Source organism: Physeter macrocephalus, chromosome 16 (assembly GCF_002837175.3).
Source record: "Physeter macrocephalus isolate SW-GA chromosome 16, ASM283717v5, whole genome shotgun sequence".
Taxonomy (NCBI): Eukaryota; Metazoa; Chordata; class Mammalia; order Artiodactyla; family Physeteridae; genus Physeter; species Physeter macrocephalus.
The window spans coordinates 87,564,750-87,572,946 of record NC_041229.1 but is presented as its reverse complement, the minus strand read 5'-3'; the positions used below and the strand labels follow the sequence as shown (position 1 = coordinate 87,572,946).

The 8,197-nt window shown below is 46.4% G+C and overlaps 1 long non-coding RNA gene across 1 annotated transcript in view; it reads left to right on the top strand.

Annotated features, from left to right (window-relative positions):
• LOC129392888 (uncharacterized) overlaps positions 1–7,959 on the top strand; it is a 19,321-nt gene extending 11,362 nt beyond the window's left edge. Inside the window, exon 3 of the long non-coding RNA XR_008619629.1 lies at positions 7,580–7,959. This is a non-coding gene — a long non-coding RNA (uncharacterized lncRNA). The remainder of the gene's footprint in view (positions 1–7,579) is intronic.
• Positions 7,960–8,197: the final 238 nt, after the last annotated feature.

Genomic DNA, 8,197 nt, shown 5'->3' with positions numbered 1-8,197 from the left:
GTGTGTGTGAGAGAGAGAGAGAGAGAGAGAGAGAGAGAGAGAGAGAGAGAGAGAGAGAGAGAGAGAGAGAGGTAGTATTTCATTGCCCTGGGGCATAATGATTTAGCCAGTCCTGTATAAGCCAAGCTCAAATCCAGACTGCATTTTCTATGCTGACCATTTGTGTTTCCCAGGAAAGAGGAGCCCAGCCGTGGGCCCCAAGAGGTTGAGGAAAAAGTGAGAAGCAGGGTGTGTGGCCAGTCCCGGAGGGTCTGGGAGGGATGCTCTGTGTCCTTGTAGTGCCTTCTGGCAACGTCAGCCCCACAGAGGCAGACTTGTCGCTCTCCCCTCCTGGCAGCCCCATAAGCGTCCTTCCCAGTGTCAATAAATCTTCTCTGGCCACTCTCCCCTTCCTTGTGATTTTTTTCTTTTCTGAGGGTGTTGCTGGGGGAGATCATCAGAAACTACTTATTTGAAGGCAGAAGCCTCATCTCTAACAAACGGGGATTGACTGATAACGCATGCCATTTACCGAGTCTTGCTAATAAGCCAGGTAGCTCACATATCCTCACCAACCCTTTCAGGTGGGTTTTTATAGCCCCCTTCACAGACGAGGAAACCACATTTCAGAGAGTTTGAGTGTGTTGCTCAGTTGGCATAGCTCTTAGATGGTGGCGCCAGATGCACACCTGGCCAGTGTGTCTCCAGGTCACCTGGTCCTAATGCCTCCTCCATGTTGGAAAGCCAGCTCAGAAGGGCCCAAGACCTGGCAGCTCTGTCACCCATCACTGGCTACTCTAGGACCAGTCACAGAACTGTTGAGCAGTCTCAGTCTTAACTACAACAAATTGAGAATTATGATATAATAATACTCCCAAAGCCAGCACTGTAATAACAATTTTAAGCCAAGGCTTTGAGTTTGCTCTTTTGGGCATGTTTGGGAGACCAAGGTCCCAAGACCTGCCAGGACTGCATACCCAACTGTGAGAGCCCTCCTAAGAGTGCTCTTTCTAAGATGCCCAGGGAAAGCTTTCCTTCTCTCTTCAGCTTCAGACGCTGGGTGTTCTAACCTCTGAAGTTCCTGGAACAGGACCATTAGGCTTGATAGTTTTATTGGAATTAAAAATATTGTGAATTCACAATGGCCTCTGGCCATAACTGGAATAAAAATGGTATTGCTTTAGACGATACCATTCACTAATTAAACTAGTAGAGAATGAAGCAGCAGAAATACAACAGCGACAAAAATGGGAGTTGTGGGCTTCAGAATACTCCCCCAGCAGGCAGTTGAATTTAAATTTCCATTATTTTGAGTGAATGTGGCCCTAAGGAACCATGTAGGGATGGATTTTTATGTGATTTCAGGGCATTCCGTCTCTTGTAGGGCACTAACTTTGATAAAGCTGTAGCATGCTTTCTTGAAAAAAGTATAAAATATATGTATAACTAGGAAAGAATCCAGGAGGACGCAGCTAACTGTTAGCAATGGGTTACCTTGGGGAAAGGAAATTTGGAGAGAAAGGACTTTCTTCTTTTTCTTTTAAAAAAATTCTATGTATTTCTGGTGTGTTTAAATTCATGATACTCAGCACTTTTTTTTTTTTTTTTTTTTTTTTTTACGTACGCGGGCCTCTCACTGCTGTGGCCTCTCCCGCTGCGGAGCGCAGGCTCCGGACGCGCAGGCCCAGCGGCCATGGCTCGCGGGCCCAGCCGCTCCGCGGCATGTGGGATCTTCCCAGACCGGGGCACGAACCCGTGTCCCCTGCAACGGCAGGCGGACTCTCAACCACTGCGCCACCAGGGAAGCCCTCAGCACATATTTTTTGAACAGACTAGAATGATCAAGGGAATGCTTTAGAGTGAATGATTCATGCTTCAAGGCATCAGATTATCAAAAGGCAGATTAGATAGGTTACCATTAAGAAGCTGCTCCAAATGGGCCGGGAGTCAAGATGGGAACTTGTTTGAGCTTAGATGGTAGCTGTGGAGATGGAAAGGAAGGGAGAGGGACTTGACAAGCCAGAAGCCGGGATGTGATGGTTAATTTTAAGTGTCGACCTGATTGGGCTAAGGTGCGCCCCAGATGGCTGGTGAAACATTATTTCTGGGTGTGTCTGTGAGGCTGTTTCTGGAAGAAATTAGCATTTGAATCGGTAGACTGAGTAAAGAAGCTCACCCTCACCAATGCAGGTGGGCGAACTTGCTTGCTTGAGCTGGGGCATCCTTCTCCTGCCCTTGGACATTGGTGCCCCCGGTTCTTGGACCTTTGGACTCAGATGAGGACTTACACCATTGACCCCCCCTGATTCTCAGGCCTTTGGAATCAGACTGAATTATACCACTGGCTTTCCTGGTTCTCCAGTTTGCAGATGGCAGATCATGGGACTTCTTGGCCTGCATAACTGTATGAGCTAATTCCTATAATAATAATATATCCCTAGAGTAATTTTCTATTATATATATATAAATTTTATAAATTATATATATATAATTATATCTATCTATCTATCTCTTATTGGTTCTGTTTCTCTGGAGAACACAGGGGTGTTACCTGAATTGGCTAAAAGCTTGCAAGGTGGTACTGTTTGGATGAAGATGGAGCCTGGATATTGGTGCTGAGCTATGGAGGGACCTAAAGGGGCTAGAATCCTAGTTCTCAGTGCATGGGTGGATGGGTGGATAGATGGACAAATGAATGAGTTCCCTCATAGAAGCTCTTTGCTTTCAGGTTTAGGCCGAACTTCTTCAAAAGCCTACTTACGTCCTGAGGTTAGGTGGTGATTTCTCATACTCTTCCCCTGACCTCAGCTATTCTTCCCCAAACTAGGGAGGGTTAAGGCCTTTCTAAGATCTGGACCATTTCTGGATGCCTCATGGGGTCAGTTAGGGCTTTTATGTTCTAACTATGAGGACCCATCCCCCACCACCCAATGGCTTAGACAATAAAGGAGATTGATTTAAAGCCAAGTAATTAGGAGGTCTTCTGGCTGGTTTGATTTGGGGGCTCACCAGTGTCATCAAGCACCTGGTCTAGTCTTTCAAGCTTTCTGTTCTGCCGTTTGTACAACATCAGCCTGGCTCCCTCTTGGTGGCAAAATGGATGCAACAGTTCCAGGCTTTACCCTCACATTATATAGGAGATAGAAAAAGCTTGTTTTCCCCTAGAAGTTCCTTGAAAAATCTCTCTAGTCTCACGGACTCACATTGGGTCTTTACTGAGTCCCTTAGGCTAGAGAGTGCTGATTGGCTGATTGGCTTAAGTTACCTGAGTCAATCACAGTTATGAGGGTGGTGGTGTCAGTCCACCTTCCCCTCCTCCCCCCATGGCCATGGCACAACGGGGGAGGGATGGAAGCGATGTTAGGGGGCCATCAAGTTCTAGTTTGGGATAATGGAGCAGGAATGGCCTGTGTTTGTCAGTGTGTGGTGAGTGGTGGATGGAATTAAAAGAGGAAAATGGCCAGAGGAGGGTGGTGGGTTTTCCACACGGAGAGCAGGACATTTTCCACTGAGAAGCAGGACAGTGAGTGTGGATGTTTGGGTCCAGTCAAGAGCAGTGCCTCTAGAGCTATGGGTAGGGGCTGTAGAGGAGAATGATTATGAGGGTGCCTGAGAAAACTGGGCATGGAGAACTTAGGGTCTAGGGCGCTAAACAAGGGGCTTCCTGGGCTTTGCCTGGCTCTAAGGGAGTGGGTCAGCCGAGGAGATGCCCACTTCCAAAGGCTCTGTGGGCATGAGCAGGAAGCTGGCGAACAGCGCCCATGGCGGCGTGGGGCAGCCTTACCAGGCAGCATGTAGGGGGCCACGGACCCAGAGCAGCCCTAGGGGCACTGAACACGTTTATGTAGAGCGCTTGGAGTGTCTGGCAAGGGGGGCCTGCTCCATCACTGTTACAATGAGTATTTTTGCTTTTAATCGTTTAAAGTGGTGAGAAGCAGTAGCAGAAATGGAAACAGGAGACTGAGTGATTCAGGACTTCTTCCTGCTTGAAAGTGACAGTTTGGGGAACCTTCTTTTTGGACTCTCTCACCTTAGGGCTGGGAAGGCTCTAGAGTGTGATGGCTAGGATTCCTTCCAATCTGGTGTATGGGAGCTCAAGCAGGATCCAACCTGTCTGAGAAATAAAGACCTATGGCATTATTTGTGTAGCACGAGCGAGCCTGGAGCTGCTCATACAGACAGAACTATAAAATCACATGCACACGTACTTTACATACGTAATCCCATTTGAGCCTCACAATGCCCTACAAGGTAGTCATTGTTATCACCGTCTGACAGGAGAGGAAAGCCCAGCTTGGAGGTATTCGGTCCACAGCCCAAGCTCCAGAGCTAGGATTGGTAGAGACGGTCTTTGAACCCAGCATCCACAGGCCCACCAGCTCCCCAACACCGTTTACCTTCCCTACAGAGCTTAATTTGGCGAGCTATCCCCTCCTCCCCCATGAAGCCATGTGATTCAGGGATATGACCTCACCCTCACCTCCAGGGGAGAGGCTGCTTTTTCCCCTTGACCTAGGTCTGACCATTGGAATTCTGCTGATGGGATTTTGAGAGAAGTCTTCTTACTTCCAGAGGAGAGCTATAGGAATAGCTTCCCTCTTCTTCCTCCAGATATTATCACATCTGGATGAGACATTCGGAAGTGCTGCAGAGCCACGTGCTACCAACCTCAGGACTAGGCCAATACTCAAGATGGCAGAGCCAAGATGGAGAGAATCTGGGTCCCTGATGGTGGGGGGAGTCACTAAATAACCCATCGTAGACGCCTCAAGATACTGCTAGTTGCCTTCCTAGGGTCCATTCTCCTCGTCTTCCTTAGTCACAGAAAATCTATATTGATGGATGTAGCAATGTACCCAGATATAAAGCCACATTTTCCAGACTCCCTTATCAACACAAGTAGCTGATAAGCTGTTAAGTGGCCCTTTGCCCTGCCCCTCTTTATCTTCCTACTTCCTGGGATGTGGACATGATGGCTAGAGCTTAGTAGCCATTACGTACTCATGAAGCTAACTTGAGGATGGAAGCCATGTGCTCAAGATGGCAGCACAGAAAGTGTGGGTCCCTGCTGACTGTGGAGCTGCCATACCAGCTTTTGACTGTTTATATCTGGGCTTCTTTTCTGTGGGAGAAATATAAACTTCTGTTTTATATAAGCCACTGTTACTTGTTTCCTGTTATATACAGCTGAGTCTAATCCCAGCTGAGAAAACTATATAGTTCTGAATTTCCTGCTGGGTGAGAATTAATTTCCTTAATACCTAAACCGTTTGGAGTTGGGGTTGCTTTTATGTGCAATCAATAGCTTCCGAATTGTTTCCTCTTCGAAACCCATACTGTTCATATCTGCGCTACATAGCCACCTATAACATAGGGCTGTGTTCTTCAATTCTCCATTATTCTTGGGGTGAGAGGTCCTCATGCTAGGATACCCACCACTTTCTATGATGTTTCCTGCCTCTGAGTCCCATCTTTGAGCAATAAATAAGTTCCAGAAAGCTCAAACAGAAAGCAAATGTTCTGGCTAGCTGCTACAGGGGTGGTACAGCACTGGTGGGGAACCCAAGTGGTTTCTTTGGCACTGACCTCAGACTCTCAGAGTAATACCTCCCACCTGAGCAGGGTCTGGCTTTCAATAGCCTCCTGTCTATTCCATCACCTTCCCCACTGCCTGTCCCTCCTCAGTTCCTCTGCCCAGACCATGTGGTCTGCCTCCCATGTAAATCCTCAGGGAGAGGAGCTTTTAATAACTGGCGAGGCAACTACTGACTCAGGTTTTGTTTGTCTGCCACTAAGTTCACATTTAATAAATGCAGGATTCTTGGCTTAATAGGCTGGTCATCGTCAAAATGGCAAATTAATTATTCAAAGCTGTGCTTGAGATAGACCAGAGATGTAACCGAGGTGGCCTCTCTCATTCCTAATTCACAGTGAACTTTGCATTTCTTGCCAGTCAGTATTTATTTAAAGTATAATAGCTATCTTGTTAAACTCAAGTCTGTTAAATCTAAATGAAGGTCAGGGATTCGTACTGGAGGGTGGGGCAGCTTTTATTCAGTCTATGCCGAGGGCGTCCCAAACCACCGGCTTCATTACTCCCATCTTGCTGTGAGGTTGCCAAAGCCAGTTCATAAAGCATGGCTAGATTAATCGTCGTTCATTATCCAGGGACAGAACCACCTACCATCCTTAGCCCAAGAAACTTTTCCCTTGGATGTAAACCTGTAATGTAATGATAATAATGACAACAACCACTTAGCAAGGCCTATTGTATGCCAAGTGCTTTAGATCCATAATCTCCAATTCTCACAGCAATCCCAATCTACAGATGAGGAAATTGAGGCCTAGGGGGGTTAAATAATCTGCTCAAGGTCACACCTTTGTTAATTGGCAGAGCTAATTAACAAAGAGTTATTTTTGTTAATTAGCTCCAGAGTTTGGGGGTTCAAACACAGGTTGTTTGGGTTCTAACACCCATCCTTCTCTTGCTGCAGAGACTGACACCTTGAACATGTCTTTTTGTGTCCCAGCAGAAGGGTTCTGTCCCTTGCCTCTTGGGTCAGAGCCTGATTACCTGACCAGTCTGTTTGACCTTCCACCTACTCTCATTCCCCATTGAAGGCCCCCAGACTTGCTCCACCTTTCCATGGCATGTGCATTGGCCTCCTGAGCCTCTCTGAGGCTGATGTGAGAGGAGGTCATCCTGACCTACCTTTGCATCCCTCCTGTTTCCCCCCCATGTGCAGGACTGCAGGATTTGTCACCACATTCTAATGAGAAGGAACAAAATTCCCAAGGAGAAAAAAAATTTTTAATGCATCTGAGCCACTTTTCTAGATTCTCTGTTTGAGTTTTCCCCACCCTGCCTTGTGAACCCATCTGGGCTCTTTCAATGTGGGCCTTTGGCTGACAGCTGAGACCCAGCAACCCTCAGTGGAAGGAACATAAGGCACGAACAGCCAGCTTCCTGGGGACTTCAGTACAGCTCACAACTTAGGATCCAGGATGCCTGGTTGGACCCATGGCATGATGTTGCTGAGCAACCAGGCCACATGGTTCAAACCAAGGACCTAATAAAAGGATACTCTGTTCAGCTTCTACTGAAGGCAGCCACTTGTTTTATTCATTCATTCACTCCACACAAATGTGTTGTATGTCTCTCTTGTATCAGGCACTGATGTAAAGCCTGAGGTCTTTGACTTCATGTGAGATAGTCCTGGAATCCCAAGGGTAAGAGAGAGGAAGGAGCACTGACTGGACAGAGAATTGGTCGACCTGGGTTTGACCAACTCTCCTGGTTTGTCTGGAACTTTCCCAGTTTTAGTACTGCATCCTGGACACGCCTCAGCATCCACGGATGGGTGGTTGCCCTAGTTTGAGTGCCAGTTCTGCCATCTACTAGTCAGTCAGCAAGGGTATACTTCTTGAGGGCCGACTGTGTGCAAGGCAGCGTTCCACTGCTGTGAGAACAGCGGTGAACAAAGTGGAGTCTGTACTCAAGGGGCCCCCTTTCAGTGCCAGTAAATAATACAAGCAAGATTGCTTTTCATATTCGAGGTCTTTTGTGTTTCCATACAAATTGTAAAATTTTTTGTTCTAGTTCTGTGAAAAATGCCAAAATGGAGCTGGAAGAATCAGGCTCTCTGACTTCAGACTATACTACAGGGCTACAGTAATCAAGACAGTATGGTACTGGCACAAAAACAGAAATATAGATCAATGGAACAGGATAGAAAGCCCAGAGGTAAACCCACGCACCTATGGTCACCTAATTTATGACAAAGGAGGCCAGAATATACAATGGAGCAAAGACAGCCTCTTCAATAAGTGGTGCTGGGAAAACTGGACAGCTACATGTAAAAGAATGAAATTAGGACACTCCCTAACACCATACACAAAAATAAACTCAAAATGAATTAAAGACCTAAATGTAAGGCCAGACACTGTAAAACTCTTAGAGGAAAACATAGGCAGAACACTCTTTGACATAAATTGCAGCAAGATCGTGTTTGACCCACCTCCTAGAGTAATGAGAATAAAAACAAAAATTAAAAAATGGGACCTAATGAAACTTAAAAGCTTTTGCACAACAAAGGAAACCATAAACAAGACGAAAAGACAGCCCTCAGAATGGGAGAAAATATTTGCAAATGAAGCAACTGACAAAGGATTAACCTCCAAAATATACAGCTTATGCAGCTCAATATCAAAAAAAACG